This window comes from Camelus dromedarius, chromosome 14 (genome assembly GCF_036321535.1).
Source record: "Camelus dromedarius isolate mCamDro1 chromosome 14, mCamDro1.pat, whole genome shotgun sequence".
Taxonomy (NCBI): Eukaryota; Metazoa; Chordata; class Mammalia; order Artiodactyla; family Camelidae; genus Camelus; species Camelus dromedarius.
Window position 1 is genome coordinate 29,125,990 of NC_087449.1, and position 14,956 is coordinate 29,140,945.

The following is a 14,956-nucleotide window of genomic DNA, read 5'->3' on the forward strand; positions in this document are numbered from 1 at the left end:
GATATTTGGAAGAAGTATTTTTCAGTCAAGAAGAATAGCCAGTGCAAAAGCCCTGAGGCAAGAAGGGTGCCCGGCATGTTGGAGGAACAACCAAGGGAGCCAGTGTAGGAACAGCATATTGAACGAGGGGACGTGAAGTAGAAGATTAAGTCAGATGCTAAGTCAGAAGCTGGAACAAGGTCGGGGCTTGCTGGCCATACTGAGTTCTTTGGCATTTACACTGAGTAAGATATGAATCAATCAATCAGTCTTTGTCTCTCTGTGTCTCTTTCTCCCTCTCCATCCTTCTCCCTCTCTCATTTGTTAAAAAATAATTTGCCTATCTGCTTTGTTGAGACTACACTGAAAGGAAGTGATAAGTTGCAGGGAACCGATGAGCACACTATTGCAATAATCAAGGTGAAAGATGACGGTTGTTCAGAATAGGGTCACAGCAGGAGAAATGCTGGAGGTTGGAGTCTGAATATATTTTGAAGGTAGAGTCAATAGGTTATGCTGATGGATTTGATGTGAGGTTTTTTTTTTAAAAGAGAAGAGCCAAAGATAACTCCAAATAGTTTAACCAGAGTCACTTGTTGAATGGAATAGCCATTTTCTGACAGGGAGAGAGTTTAGGAAAACAGGGTTTTTACTGGGGGTGAGCCCAAATCCAGACTCATTTCTTGGACAGTTAAAGTTGGAAATGACTGTTAAATAACCAAGTGGAATGTTGAGTCTGAAGTTAAAGTGATATATCAAAGCTGAAGATAGGAACCCAGAAATTATCAGTATATAAAATGGTATTTACAGTCACAAGATTGGTGTAGATCAGCCTAAGGGCAAGAAGTAAGAAATGCAGAGATGCCAGGGATGGAGGCTCAGGGACACTGACACTTAGGGATACAGATCACAAGGGGAGACCAGCAAAGGATTGTGGAGGACAAACAGGTGAGGCAGAAAACAAGCAAGACGAAGTGCTCTTCCAGAGGTCAAGTGATGAGAGTGTTTAAAGCAGGAGCTTTAAAGGTAGAACTAGATCATCTTTTTCCAGCAGCCACGCTTCACATTGTTCTGCTGTCGGGTTTCCCCCACTAGCATGTAAGAGAAGAGACAACGGTCTGTCTTGTTCACAGGTGCATCCTGCTCCCCCAGCCACTGAACACCGAATCCATATTTAATGAATAAATGAACACTTTTTGTGTAGATCAGGAGACTTAGTCCCAAGGATGTTGGTGATGATTTAGGGACAAGTGGAATTAGACCTCAGATGTACTGGTTGCACAAATATTTTCCAAGTATCACTGACCAGCCTTCCATCTCTCCAGTTTCTTTTGTCTGGCAGACAAGCTTCCATCCAAACCAAGGTCTTTTTCACAGGAAGCTCAGTGACCAAGTCCAACTCTTTTCACCCCATACACATGGCCCCTATTTGTTTTACAAATCTAAACTAGTCGAGGGAAGAACAACGATGAATTATATTATGCCTGCCTGCTTTGGTATTCGATTTTCATGCCCTTTCTGTTCATTATGATCACCTCTCTTTTTTTCCCCTAAACATGCATTCAAAAAATAAAGAAATACCACTTATCTTCCTATTTCTTTGCATGGTTTTCTACAGTTTAATATGCTCCCCATAAAATTGATTTAAGAGATGTACTAGCCTTTAAATTGATTGCAAACTACCTACAGCTTCTCTTGCTTTGTTGTTTTCTTTAGCGACGTTCTTACCTTAAATAGGTGAATGGGCAACTATTCCTTTAGCTCTCTCTACATCGAAGGCTAGATCCTCTAGACTTTCCTAAAGCACAAGAAGGTCAAAATGTTTTCTATTTTTATTTCATAGAGGGAGTTTCCCACATTCTAAAACTAATGAATGTTGATTAAAGGAAATTTGAAACACTCAAAGAAATAGACACACACTCACACACACATATATATGCACATGTTTAGGGAAAAAAAAAAGACAGAAGGAAAAAAAGTCAATTATACAATCCAAACATAACATCTTTAAAAATTCTTGGTGTATTTTCTTACAGGTTGTAGCTCTATACTTGAGTGAGTAAATATGTGTGTGTGTGTGTGAGTGTGCACACACAAATTTGTTTTGAGTCATGCTTTTTCACTTTAAAAAATACACATTTCATTTTACTATGTAGCATTCTTAACTATTGCTTTAATAGCTATAAACTATTCTGGAATGAAAATGTCACTCTCTCTCCCTCTGATGGGCATTTGTTTCCAATTATCCTATCATAAATAAAGCTACACGGAACATTTTTGTTCATAATATAGATTCTATGTTTAGACTGATTTCTAAATCACTCCCCAAAGTAGGATCATTCCCAGATTCCCAAAAGTAGAATCATTCAGTCAGTCAAAAATTGCCAATATTCAAGGCATCTGATACACATTGCTGTTTTTTACAAAAAATTGTACCATTTTAAACATCTACCTATAATATATGCAAAAACCTATTTCTTCCCCCACTAGCACTGATTATTATTTAAACTATGGTCGTTTTATTTAAACTATGCTAATTTAATAGGTTTAAAATCACTAAATTTTATTAATTTGCATGCATTTGATTACCTCTAAACTTGAATATTTCCACATACATGTTAATTCAGTGTATTAAATATTTTATTCATGGCATTTCTTCATTTATCTGTGAGGATATTAAAATATTCTTCTTATCAGTTTGCCTAACTTTTAATAGAATAAACATTCTGTATTTGTCAAATACTTCTATACAAACATATTTTTCCGGAATATTGTTTGTTTTCCAGTTGTTTATGGCATGGATTTTAATATAAATTTGAGAAGATCAGTACCCTCTAAAATAAAAATAAATATTTATGATAGAGCTTTTAGTAAATACAAATAAGCAAGAAGGAAATAAAATTCTCCCACATGCTTATGATAATTATTCATAACATTTGGGGCATTTTCTTTCATCTTTTTCTTATACATTAAGTACTTTTTGCAAAAGTAGTTTCATGTACATTCTGCTGTCCTATATTTTTTCCACTTAGAATGTTAAGAATTTATTTTCATGGCATTAAATATTCTTCTTTATTATCATTTTAATGGTCTCATAATACAGAAAGGCAAAGTTTATTTATCTAGACCACTGCTGGTGCATCTCTTTATTTCTAATATTTCACTGTTGTAAAGTTGCATAGACAGTTTGATGGCTGAATCTTTGGGCACATCCATAATTATTTATTTAGGATGAATTTCTAAAAGTGGGTCATAGGTTTAACCAAATTTTAAGGCTGTTGTTCTATATTGCCAAATTGCCCTTCAAAGCTGTGTCTTAAGTTTATGGCATGGGATTTATTTTGGCTTCAAGTTGTAAATGTTTACACAGTACTTGAAATAATTTAAAAGGGGCAATTTACCTAGCTATGCATGTGTTGGAAGGGAAAGACAAATATATCTGCAAAATCCCAGGAGCGCACATTTCCAGAGCAGAAAGCTCACAATTTGTAAGTCTTAGAGTTACTTAAATTCATATCTATGGCTTCTTTCCTAAATATACTAGAGAAAATTTAGTTTGGAAGAAATGGCTCTTTGCTTTGTCTACATCAACTTGTCTTTGCTCCCACAAGACCATATTTTCCAGATCAGTTAAAGATGTGGAGGCAGTGGCCCAGAAGACTAATAATAGTTCTACCAAATGCTTCCATGTACCAAGTGCTTGCTGACATCCATCCTTTTATTTAATCCCAGAATAGCCTCAGTTGGTGGAAGAGCGAACCAAGCTGCAGAATGGTTGAGGGGCTCGTTCTAATTTACACAGAAGAATTTGCAGAACTGATCCCTATCTCCCTCCAAAAGAGTACATTTTTCACAACTCCATGTTGCCTCCTCATGGACTCTAAGACTTCAGCATTGATTTTACTTCTACCCACCACCGCATCCTACCAACTCACACTTCCATTTACATGTATATTGAAAATTGACCTTTGAGACTTGAACACAAATCCTGGTTGCAGCCTTTGATCTCTCTCTGCTCTTGTTTATTTTAATTAGCCATTTAAAAATTGTATGTTGCATCCCAACAAAGAATTTCATATTAATGAGGATTAATCATGTGCACACTATGAAATAATATAAATTAACCTTAGGGGTGGTTGTTTATATGACCTGAGATATGTCTTAATATGCCTTTTCTTCAACATTGAACAGCTTTTCAAACCAGATGGTAGATTATATTGGGAGGGAAAGGTATTCAGCTCCCATTACCATAGATACTTTAAAATATGTAATTAACCAAAAAAAAAAAGTAATTAACAAAGAAGGGTATTGTACTGTGTAGTGAGACCAAAACAAATGAGTCATAAATGTTTAAGTTATTAATGTTTAATAGAAAAAAACTGATGATCTGGGGTCAGAAGTCTTTTGAATCTCATCTTGACCTCTTATTGAAAGATGACTTTGGACAAGTTCCTTCTTACCTCTGAGCTTCAGTATATATGCCCTTAAGATATAATGACAGTTTCTTCACCTGTTTGGAAGGGTTGAAGTCAATACCAAACATGGTAGTGCAAATTGCAAACTGATGTTAAAATACTAGCAGAGGAAAAACAGAATTTGAAATGTCAATATAATGGTCACCAACGAATATCAAATGATTTTCCTCCAATCTTGCATTTCCTGTAGATTATTTGTACACATACCATATCCTTTGACCCCTGAGTGCAATCACCCTGAGCTTGTCTCTCCGTCTTGGCTGCACTTCCTTTTCCCATCTGGACTGCACTAGTCTCTTTCTCATCTGACAGCCTATAAAATTCAGCTCAAGAAAGCCATCTCTGTCTCTCTGCCCCAGGTCTGCCACCTAAGGTTAAACGTCCCTTCCACTCTGCTTCCAAAATACTTTGTACATGATTCTAAAGAGTGGTTGTCTGATTGCCCCACATGTTTGTGTACCTATGTAATGAGTAGTGTAACAATTTCCAGACAGAGCTTTTTCTAGCCCATAGATCTGTTTTGCTTTAATTCAAAAAAGTGGGGGGAGTAGAGAGCACAAAAACCAAACCAAACCAAACCCCTGAGATGCCAGAAATCCCTCTGACTTCCCTCTAGGAGTTTGGCTGTTAGGTTATGGCAGATCCAAACCTCAGGGAGTTTCATGTTTACCATTGCCCTTAAGTCCCATCATTTCTTCCATTCTTGAGGATAAAATCCACCAGGACCTTTTTATTGATTATGATTCGCCAGAAGCCCACTGTTCTGTGTCCTAGTGAGGCAGAGACAAACCAAAGGCTGCACAAGAGAGAGTTTCAGGGCCCTTGGGCGAAACCATCATCCTGCAAAGCTGCAGCGCCTTCTCTCTGTGTGCAGTTTTAGAATTCAGTGTCCACAGTGTCCAGACAGGTCATAACAGGTCAGAAAAGTCATGCAAGATGAGCTTATCCCCATTTTATACTTAAGGAAACTGAGGCTTGTTGAGATTTAGTATCACGGCCAAGGTTGCAGAGAGCCAATATCTGACTGCAGCTATTCTGGCTCCGAAGCTCCTGCCCTCTCCCCTGTACGAGAGTGCCTCCTACCTGCTGTAGGGCAGCCTGCCTCCCTGTCTTCACTGATCCCTTGGGACTCAATCTCCCCTAACAGGGGGCACATTGACACAGAGTGAGATGGTTTTTTTTTTTACCTACACCTGACGTTTGCCCAGACTCTCCAGCCCAGAAGTCTCATTCTGAGCAATGATTTGCTTCCAAGTTTCTTATTCTATACAAATTCACCATCATTTCTTACTACTTTTTACCTAAGTCGAATTGTTTGTTTGTATTGGACTTTCTGAAGGTTTCACAGTATGGTCCGTCGACTTTCTCAGGAAGCCCACCTTGAAACAGATTTGAATGATAGGAAATTTACTGGGGAGTGAAAGAATCAGGATTGGTCGGGGGAAGGGGGATTTAAGCAATGATACAGTCACAACAAATGCCTCCATCAGTTCCAGTCAGAAGCTCCAAAACTGGGATGGCCCTGCAGGGTGGTACCAAACTGAAGCAAGGAGGCCAGGCTTTTGTATCCACCCCTCACTGCCAGTCATTGGATGCAGGCTGACGCCAGGAAGGGGCAGTGCTCTTGCGAGAGGCGATGGTCTTCAGCCAAGGGTAGTGGGAAAGCAGGTACTCAGCTCCAAGTGGTCAGAGCTCAACACTCCCAGCCCCTGGGGAGTGAGTGCCTTAGTCCTAAAGCGGGGATCTGTACACACATCATGTCCTTTGGTGGCTGGGAGCAGCCATGTGAGCTGAGCCGTCCATCTCTACTGCCCTATTCCTTCTGTCATCTGAACTTGTATGACTGATGTTCCAAAGGAGCACCTCACAGGGCCCACAACCCATGGTATCTCTCAAGAGTCTGGTGCTGCTAGGCAGTAAGCAACCCAGCCTGGGGTCCCAGTAAGAGACTGGACAGTCAAACACAGTTTGTTGGAAAAGCCTTTGTCCAGGAAGTTGGAAAGCTCGTTGTGCTGTTCTTTGTGTGAATTTGGCCACATTTTATTTGATCTCTGAGTTTATGTTCTTAGGGTTGATACGACAGTCCTTAGCATGGTTTCTGGTATCTAATAGACCCTCAAAGAATTCAAGCACTGTTCCCTTTTCCCTTCATCGATGGGTCATCGATGGGTCATCTTTGGGTGACTTTTGGGTTAGATATTGTCTGAGAACTCTCCAAATTCTAAGTCTATGCTGGAATATTGTAATAGATTCTCAGATTTTATTTCATTTTCATTACACATTATTTACTGACTAAGATCATAATAATCCTGGTTTGGCTCTCATCTGATGCCCATGATCGTGAAATGTCATAGCTGGTCTAGTCCAACCCCCTATGTTCCGCATAAGTAAACGAGCTCATTGGTGGGGGTGGGGGAGGGGGGAACTGATTTGCTCAAGGTTGCACTGTAAGCAGTGACAGAACGAGGAACACCATCCGTGTTTTCAGACCCACCTCCAGGCTCATCACCCACTCCCTCCTGTAACCTCCAGCTGCTGTGGGTTCAGTTCTAGCCTGCAAGGCAGCATGATTTGCCTTTCTTGTGTTAACATTATTCTAGCATGTAATGTCTGTGTTTAAGGCAGTGACCTGAGAAATACTTTTATTTCCAGCAATGCACTTATTTTGCAGGGTTTATTAATTTTATTTCTTTATTTGATCTCTCAAATGAAATAATAAACTAATTAGTGGGACAATTTACTAGTGTGCTCCGCCAAGGGTGTTTTACAGCCTCAGTGCAAGCTTGTCTAAATGTGGTGTCAGCACATCCACTTTCTGCCCTGCTGCTCTTAATTTTAGCCATCAGACACACATGGCAGGCAGCCCTGTGCTGGGTACTTGTGCCTCCAGGGGGCATCTGGAGATGTCAGGTTGTAGCGCAAAGGAACTTTCACCCAGGATCCTCCCCAGAATTCAAAGGACAAACTGCTCTATTAGGCTTAAAAGGGTGGGTGTTGGGCTCCCGGAGAACAGAACTGGGCCAGTTCATTACCTGAAATACCCAGAACAAGAATTTCCAGAGAATGAAGGAAGGCTATGTGTATAGAAGTGTTGAAAGTCACAACTGAAGAGGCCCTTAGTCCATGAAGACCAAGAGCAAAGCAAGAAGCAAGACAGGGAGACTGACATACAGAAAGCAGACATGAGAACATGGGAAAATGAAGAAGCAAGGCTAGGAGAGATGCTAGAAGACCCAGAGTGACTGGAATAAACCGGCAATAGTGCCAACATTGTTTTTTTTTTTTTTTTAAACTGGCTTTGAAGTGAAGTGCACGGACTTCCCTCTAAGGTGGATCCCATCTGTGCTCTCTTAACAGATGGTGCTTCTCTCTGTCTTAGAATTAATCATGATCTGTTGTCAGTGTGTACTTGACTATCCCCATTTGACTGTGAGCACCATTATATCACCAGAGCCTAGAACTGTGTCTGGACTTTAATAGGGTTCAATAAACATTGAATGAAAGAATGGGTGGATAGATGGATAGATGGATGGTTGGATGGATGGATGGATATTTGGATGAATGAATAGGTAAATCAGTCTGCTGGCTACTGAAGGTCTAAGACCTATGAACTCTGCTATGTTTATCTGCTGTTTTTGATGTAACAAGCAGAACTCAACTAGAGATAACCTTTTTCAATGACTGATATTTATTATAGAATTATTCCAACATTAAAATATTTAGCCTCTCTTGACTAAACCTTCCATCTTATTAATACTTATTAACAGCACGCACGCACGCATACACACACACACACACACACACACACACACACACACACACACACACACACACTCATCTTGGGTAGAGGTAAAAGGCCATGGTACTCTAACCTTTAGATGGTGCCTCTGCTGGCCCAGTAGTTGCCCTGTGAATATGGACGCTGTCACTGTCCTGGCTGCTGGTAAACTGTCACTGTGGAGTTGATCTAGCATCAGGGTCTTGTCGGAACAAGTTCCAGAGACTGGCTGGAGAGTTAGGAGAGGGGAGGGTCAGTGTGCCCCCACAGCGGAGATGTGCAAACTCAGAATCCTCACTCTGTAAGTGGGAACTCCCCCAGTGTGACTGGCTCCTCTAGGGGTGTTACCTGTGCTGTGATTGGACGTATGCAAATTCACAAACCCTAACGTGTTGGGCCTAGATATGATTGGTGTCCATGCCAGCTCCGCAACCCCAACCCAATAGGCCATCGATTTTGGGAGGATATGCAAATGAGGCAACCCTAACATGTTGATGCTGTTTATTTGTGTTTCTCACTGGGACAGGCAGTCCTCACATGCTGGTGATGATAAAGTGCTGGGGCTGGAACTGTTGTCCTAATTCATATACTTACCTTCTCTCTGCTCAGACAGGAACTGCCCCAGAGAGGCTGGAGTTCTAGACCCAGGCAGATACCAGAACATGGGCATGTCTTGGAGATCGCTGGAAAATACCTAGCATTATTGGTATAACAATTCTAATGATGAGGTCTGCCGTTTATTCCATGAGTAGGTGATTATTCCATACCAGTCACTCTGCTGAGGTCTTTCAATACAGGACTTAATGGTCACAACAAGCCTGCAATTAGATATTATTATCCTGTTTTAAAGTGAGGAAATTGAAGTTCAGAAAGGTGAAAGAACTTGTCTAGATTTATACAGAGTGTTAAAAAGAAAATATACTAAATTTCATACAGAGTAATTGATAACTGCCAAAGATGTGAAAACTGGGGTAAAAACAAATAAATAAACTTAAAAAAACAACTCTCTATTGGCTTTTTTACTCTATTAATTGAGGAAAGTGGCAAAGGTAGGATTTGTTCAATTTTAATCATGCAGCACCTCCAGACAGCTTGCAAAACGTTGGTGTTTTGCGGGAGCTGTGTTTGAGAACTCGGCTTCTTCCCAGCTCCCCCAAGAAAGAAACTTTTCCAGGCTTCCACACTGTCCAGATGATAAACTGCCATCTCATTCTGGTCCACGACCAGTGTCTTGAGTCAGGCCAAGTAAAGGACCAGATAGAATGCATATGTGCCCAGCCCTCCCCTTCCAGGTGACTAGAATCAACTTTCCCACATAGTTACAGCCTGGCAAGGACACGTTGCATCTTCATATACCATCCTGTGGAGTAGAGGTTCTTCACCAAAAGATGTAAACTTGCTAGATTCCAAGCATAAGCATTCTTAAATTTTTATTGCCAACTCTAAAGGTCTAGTGTGTATTTTAAAGAAGTTCATTTTTGTCCCATTAGGTTTTTCATTTCCTACATTATATCAGGTGTTCACATGTGCTGGCCCTGCTTCATGTGTCTCCGGGGCACTTATCACCATCCGGCGTCCTCGCTCTTTATCACTTATTTGTTCAGTGTCTGTCTCCATCCCCTAGAAGGTAAGCTCCATGAGAGCAGGAATATCTGTTTAGTTTGTTATTCACTCCCCAGTGACTAAATCAGTATTGAACATAGGTTCTCAACAAGGATTTACGAATAATAATAATGGATGGATGGATATATGTAGATACGAATGAATGGATGGATAGATGGGCAGACCAACTGTGAAAATTTAAGATGCAGTTACAGTAATTAAGGTAGTAAGGGTATTTATTTGCACAGGAATAGAAAACTAGATGAATGGAATGGAATTTAGAGCCTAAGAATAGACTGCACCGATTACAAACTTTATACATGATAGATACATCATTATAAATCCATGCGGAAATCATAGACGAAGATATAAATGGTACAAGGACAGTACCTATTTATACAGAAAATTTATTCAATTCTAACTTGACATCATACAAAGAATATCAATTCCACGTGGATTAAATGCAAAAGGCATCACTTTAAAACCTTTAAAAGGTACTAGAGGAGAATATTTTTATGACCCAGGGGTAGGAAAGGATTTACTGAATAAAACAAACAAACAAAAAAGCACCTCCCTTAAAGGGAAGTACTAATATATTTACTACATTAAAATTTTTAAAAACTTTATGTATCACTATAAACAAAATAAAAAGAAAAGCTATGGGGTAGGAAAAATAGTTGCAACATATATAACTGAAAAGGATTTTACCCAAAGCACACCAATTAGTATAGAAGATAATTGTAACAAATTCCTATGGACCGCTACATATCTTGAGCAAATGTTATAATTTTACCATTTTACTCTTTCTTCCCATAGCTTGTGCCCACACAGATTTTAGGACTTTGCTAAATGTCACCTTTCTGGTAAGGTCTTTCCAAAACACTCTATTTAAGATAGAACTCCCACCCCAGCACTCTTTACCCGCAGGGCTGCTCTTCTTCTGGTTTTCCCACAGCATGAATGACCGTCTGACACACTAGGTATTTTGCTTTCTTACTTGTTTAGTGTGCATTGTTTCCTTCCTATAACAACTCAGTGGAAAAACAGGCATATAAAAAAACAAAAGGAAAAGACTCATATAAAGTAAAAAAATAAAAGAATGTTTGATCTCACTCGTAATTAGAGAAATGCGTGTTACAGGATGAAATATTTTATACCCAACAGATTGAAAAAATTTAGAAGTCTGGCAATACCAAATATTGGTAATGATGTCAACCAACGCTGGTTTGATATGAATTCCTACTGCCACTTTGTTGAGCAGTTTGTTGCATCTAATAACTTTGAGGATGCATATACTCTTTGGTCCAGCAAGTCCATAGAGAAATCTCACAATATGTGGCCGAACAGTATGACAATGTCTGTTGCCACATTATTTGTATTAGCACAATTTGAAAGCAGCCCAAATGTCCATCAATATGAATAAGTCAGAATGTAAACATATTATAAAATACTATCTAAATGTTTAAATGAAAGAATTTAAACAACTTCTATTAAAATGGAAAAATCTTTAAAACATATCTAACAAGATAGCAGACTTCAGATAGATGCCTACAGTGGGATACCATTTAAACAAAGGTTTAAAACAGGCAAAACAAAGCTGTATTATTGTTTATAGGTGCTAACATGTTTTAGAGGCAGAAAAACATGCATGGAAATGTAAGAGAATAGTTATCTTTGTGGAATTAGGAAGGAATTCATAGGATAATCTGCTTATGTCTATAATGTTTTGTTTTAAAATAAAAAGATCTGAAGCAAGTAAGAGAATTTTACTATCTGACCCAGGTGGGTAGTACATAGCTTTTTGGTTATAATTATATCTATACTCAGCTTCATGCTTGAAGTATTTAATCAGAAAAGAAATAGGAGGGTACTTAATGTGACTGCCAGGGAATAAAGTTCAAGCCATAGCATATCAAATAATATTGTATGATACAGCAAAATCATAAACTGAATCTTCTTGTGAGCCAACATTGGGTGCAAACCCAGATTTGGTGCCTTCCTTTCGAAACAATTAATAGGATGAGGCTTTGGAACCAGACAGTCTCGTTTTGACTCTTGACTCAGACAGACAGTTCATAACTTGAAAATGGGGCCTCAGTTTCCTCATCTTTAAAATGGAAAAATAAAATAGAAAAGAGACAATCAACAAAAACATACAAGAGTTGGTTCTTCAAAAAGATCAACAAAATGTCCAAACCTTTAGTTAGATTGATTAAGAAGGGAGGGAAGACTCAACTCAAAGTCAGAAATGAAAGAGGGGACATTACTACCGATATTACAGAAATAAAAGGGCTTATAAAGTGGAAAATCAGTATCTCCTCATAACAAATAATATGAGGATGAGCTGAGATGATATTTGGAGTGTTTAGCATACTTCGTGGCACACAATAAATAGGAAAATGGGTTAATGTACAAGAAGAGCTCCAGGTCTTGGTGTAAACAGGAGGGAGCTTGAAGCCTGTTTTGAATGTCATGCTTTCTCCCATTTTATTAGCTTTTTTTTTTTAACAATGACCATATCTGGTTCATGTTGTTACTATCTCATGTTGTATGTTAGAAAACCGAACCGTGGAAAGGTTAAATGGCTTGCCCAGGATCACCCAGCTCTTAAAAGACAAGATGGGATACAAACCAGATCTACTTTCAGAGAAATATAACTGCAAAGAATATCCTGACTGTATTTCACTAGTTTTAGGAATGAACTAAATTGAATTTGTATGAAACATTGCAATCATCTATCTTGTAGCTTTTTTTTTTTTTTGTCTTTCTTTCAGTAGGGAGTCAACCAGCCATTGCTGATTAAACTAAGTATCTACTTAGTTTATGTATATGTAACTCCAAACGTGTAAAATAACTGAGTTGCTTTAATGGGATGTTGTTACTAGATAAATAGTCCAGCCTCAAGCAGATTCTCAGTCTCAGAATATATTGGAAGATCAGTAGGCTGTGATATTCCATTATGTTGAGTTGTGTGTATGTGGATTTTAACCATGGGCTCTTTTTTTGATCAGTTTCAGTGTCTTGGCTGAAAAATTGCTCTCTCTCTCTCTGATTTCCATCTTCTATCTTCTGTGAATCCAAATGGAACTTCGCTTTTTATTGTCACTAATTATTTTGAATTAACTGTTCTCTTAATGCGTTTCTGTTAGGTCAGTTCCATTTATTAAGTCTTACATTCATTCATTTACTCTTTCCTTCTTTTATGCAGCAAACATGGCTTGGGTGACAATTCTGAGTTTGTCTCTGGACTAGGTTCATAGGAGGCAAGGGTTAATAAGGCATAATAACTTCCTCAGAGGAGCTCACGACTGGAAAGAGGCAGAGATGAACTGGACAATTCTAGTGTGATGTCACCTTCAGACTGGAGTTACTTCTAGGGGAGCATGGAACATGGAGTCCCAGTTAAATAACCGGGTGAGGGGGAAGTGGTGCAGAAATGGATGTTGCAGCTGAAACTTCTAATTGTATGTTTATTTTCTGTCTGGAAATATGCATGATCTTTGTAGAAAAATTTGGAAAACCTAAAGAAACAAGAGAAAAATAACCTATGACCATACTACAAAGAGGTAACTACTGTTAACAGTCAGCATGTTTTCAGACTAACTTCAACATGGAAAAGCTCAGACTTTGTAAATAATTGCATTATGTTACATATATTTTCCCATATCCTGAAAATGTTTTAAAATTATTTGTACCTGTGCATAATAGTATTCTCTGTGTAAATACTAACATTCACTTTGTCATTTCTCTATTGGTTGTTTCCCTCTTACAAATAACGTTGTGATGACAATCTCTGTGTATCAGTATTGTCCTGCTTTTGTGATTGTTTCCTTAAGGAGGACTCTTGAAGGTGAATTACGAAGAGTATGATCACTTTTAAGACTCTTGACATTTTCTCCAGTGCCCACCTCTTTAGTGATCTCAAAGCCGGAGCTCAAGCCTTTAGAGAGTCAGACAAATTGCAAATATGGGGAATTTCTTCAAAAATTCTTCCACACTTCTGTGTATGGGTAGATTTGTATGAGTGTATGCACACCCAAGTGTCTCAGGAAGTGACACCCATAGATACACACACACACACACACACACACACACACATCCTGACTCCCTCCTACCTAAGAGGCCTCCTCATGGACCGCTTCTTATCCAGTCCTTAAAATCGGCTGTTATTTGTTGATTTTCTGTTGGGGGGGTTTTTGTTTTATCCATCTCTATTTCCAGGGCCTGCTGTATGGTAGGAACTTAGTAAATGCTTCTTGAATGAAAGAGAGGGAAATGAAACAAGACCATTAAATAGTTACTGTTTACCTCCTTTAATACCACATTTTATTTGTTTTCAGCATTCAGCAGGACATGGTGGTGAGCCCTGACTCTGCGTCTTCATGACTGACACTCTTGGACAACACAAAGGTAAGTGAATAGTTGAGGCTGGTCGTCTTGCTGGCAGGAGGAAAACCTGCCTCTCTGGGAAAACGCTCACAGATGTCTCGGGGTCCTCTTGAAGTGATGGCTTCTGTGCTTTGTGTTCCTCCTGAAAACACCTTAGAGAATTTATGGACCTTGGGGAATTGGTGCTTAGGGTGGCTTTTCTCTGGTCTACCTTGGGTGTCTGGTTAGAGAAAGAGAGTATTGATTCTCTGTCTTCTTTTACGTACCCAGCAGATGTCATGAAAAGCCTTACGTTTTCCTGCCCCGATTTTAGCCTCTCCTAACAACCATCTCACATTGGTTTGATGTTTAAGTACAACTGTGTGAAGTCTTTTCTCCAATGCCCCATTTCAACATATTTACCAACAGAAGGAACCGTTCTCACCTGGAAACTGAAGTCAAACTATACGTAAGATAAATGTTTCTATATGGGAAACAGACCTGGAGATTTACGAGCTTAAGGGGAAGGTGCTATTATTTTGAGGTCCTAAACTTTTAAATGATGGCAACACTGAATTAATGTACTTCATACAGGGAGCCAGGAAGGCACAATTGAAAACGCCCATTCTTTTGACAAATTAGAAGCATTCATTCCAATATCTGTTTCTTGTTTACCAGGGATAATGCTGAATGAGTCACAGGCTGGTGGATGGATGCCCCTTCCTAACACTTTTAATTAGCGCACTGCCTGTTA

General features: G+C 39.1%; 1 protein-coding gene across 3 annotated transcripts in view; it reads left to right on the forward strand.

Moving 5' to 3' along the window:
• Window positions 1–14,956, forward strand: part of DAB1 (DAB adaptor protein 1) — a 1,070,346-nt gene that overhangs the window by 488,329 nt on the left and 567,061 nt on the right. For all 3 annotated transcript variants that reach the window (XM_064493538.1, XM_064493539.1, XM_064493537.1), the window contains exon 3: window positions 14,175–14,244. The gene's annotated coding sequence lies outside the window, so the exon portion shown is untranslated. The remainder of the gene's footprint in view (window positions 1–14,174; window positions 14,245–14,956) is intronic.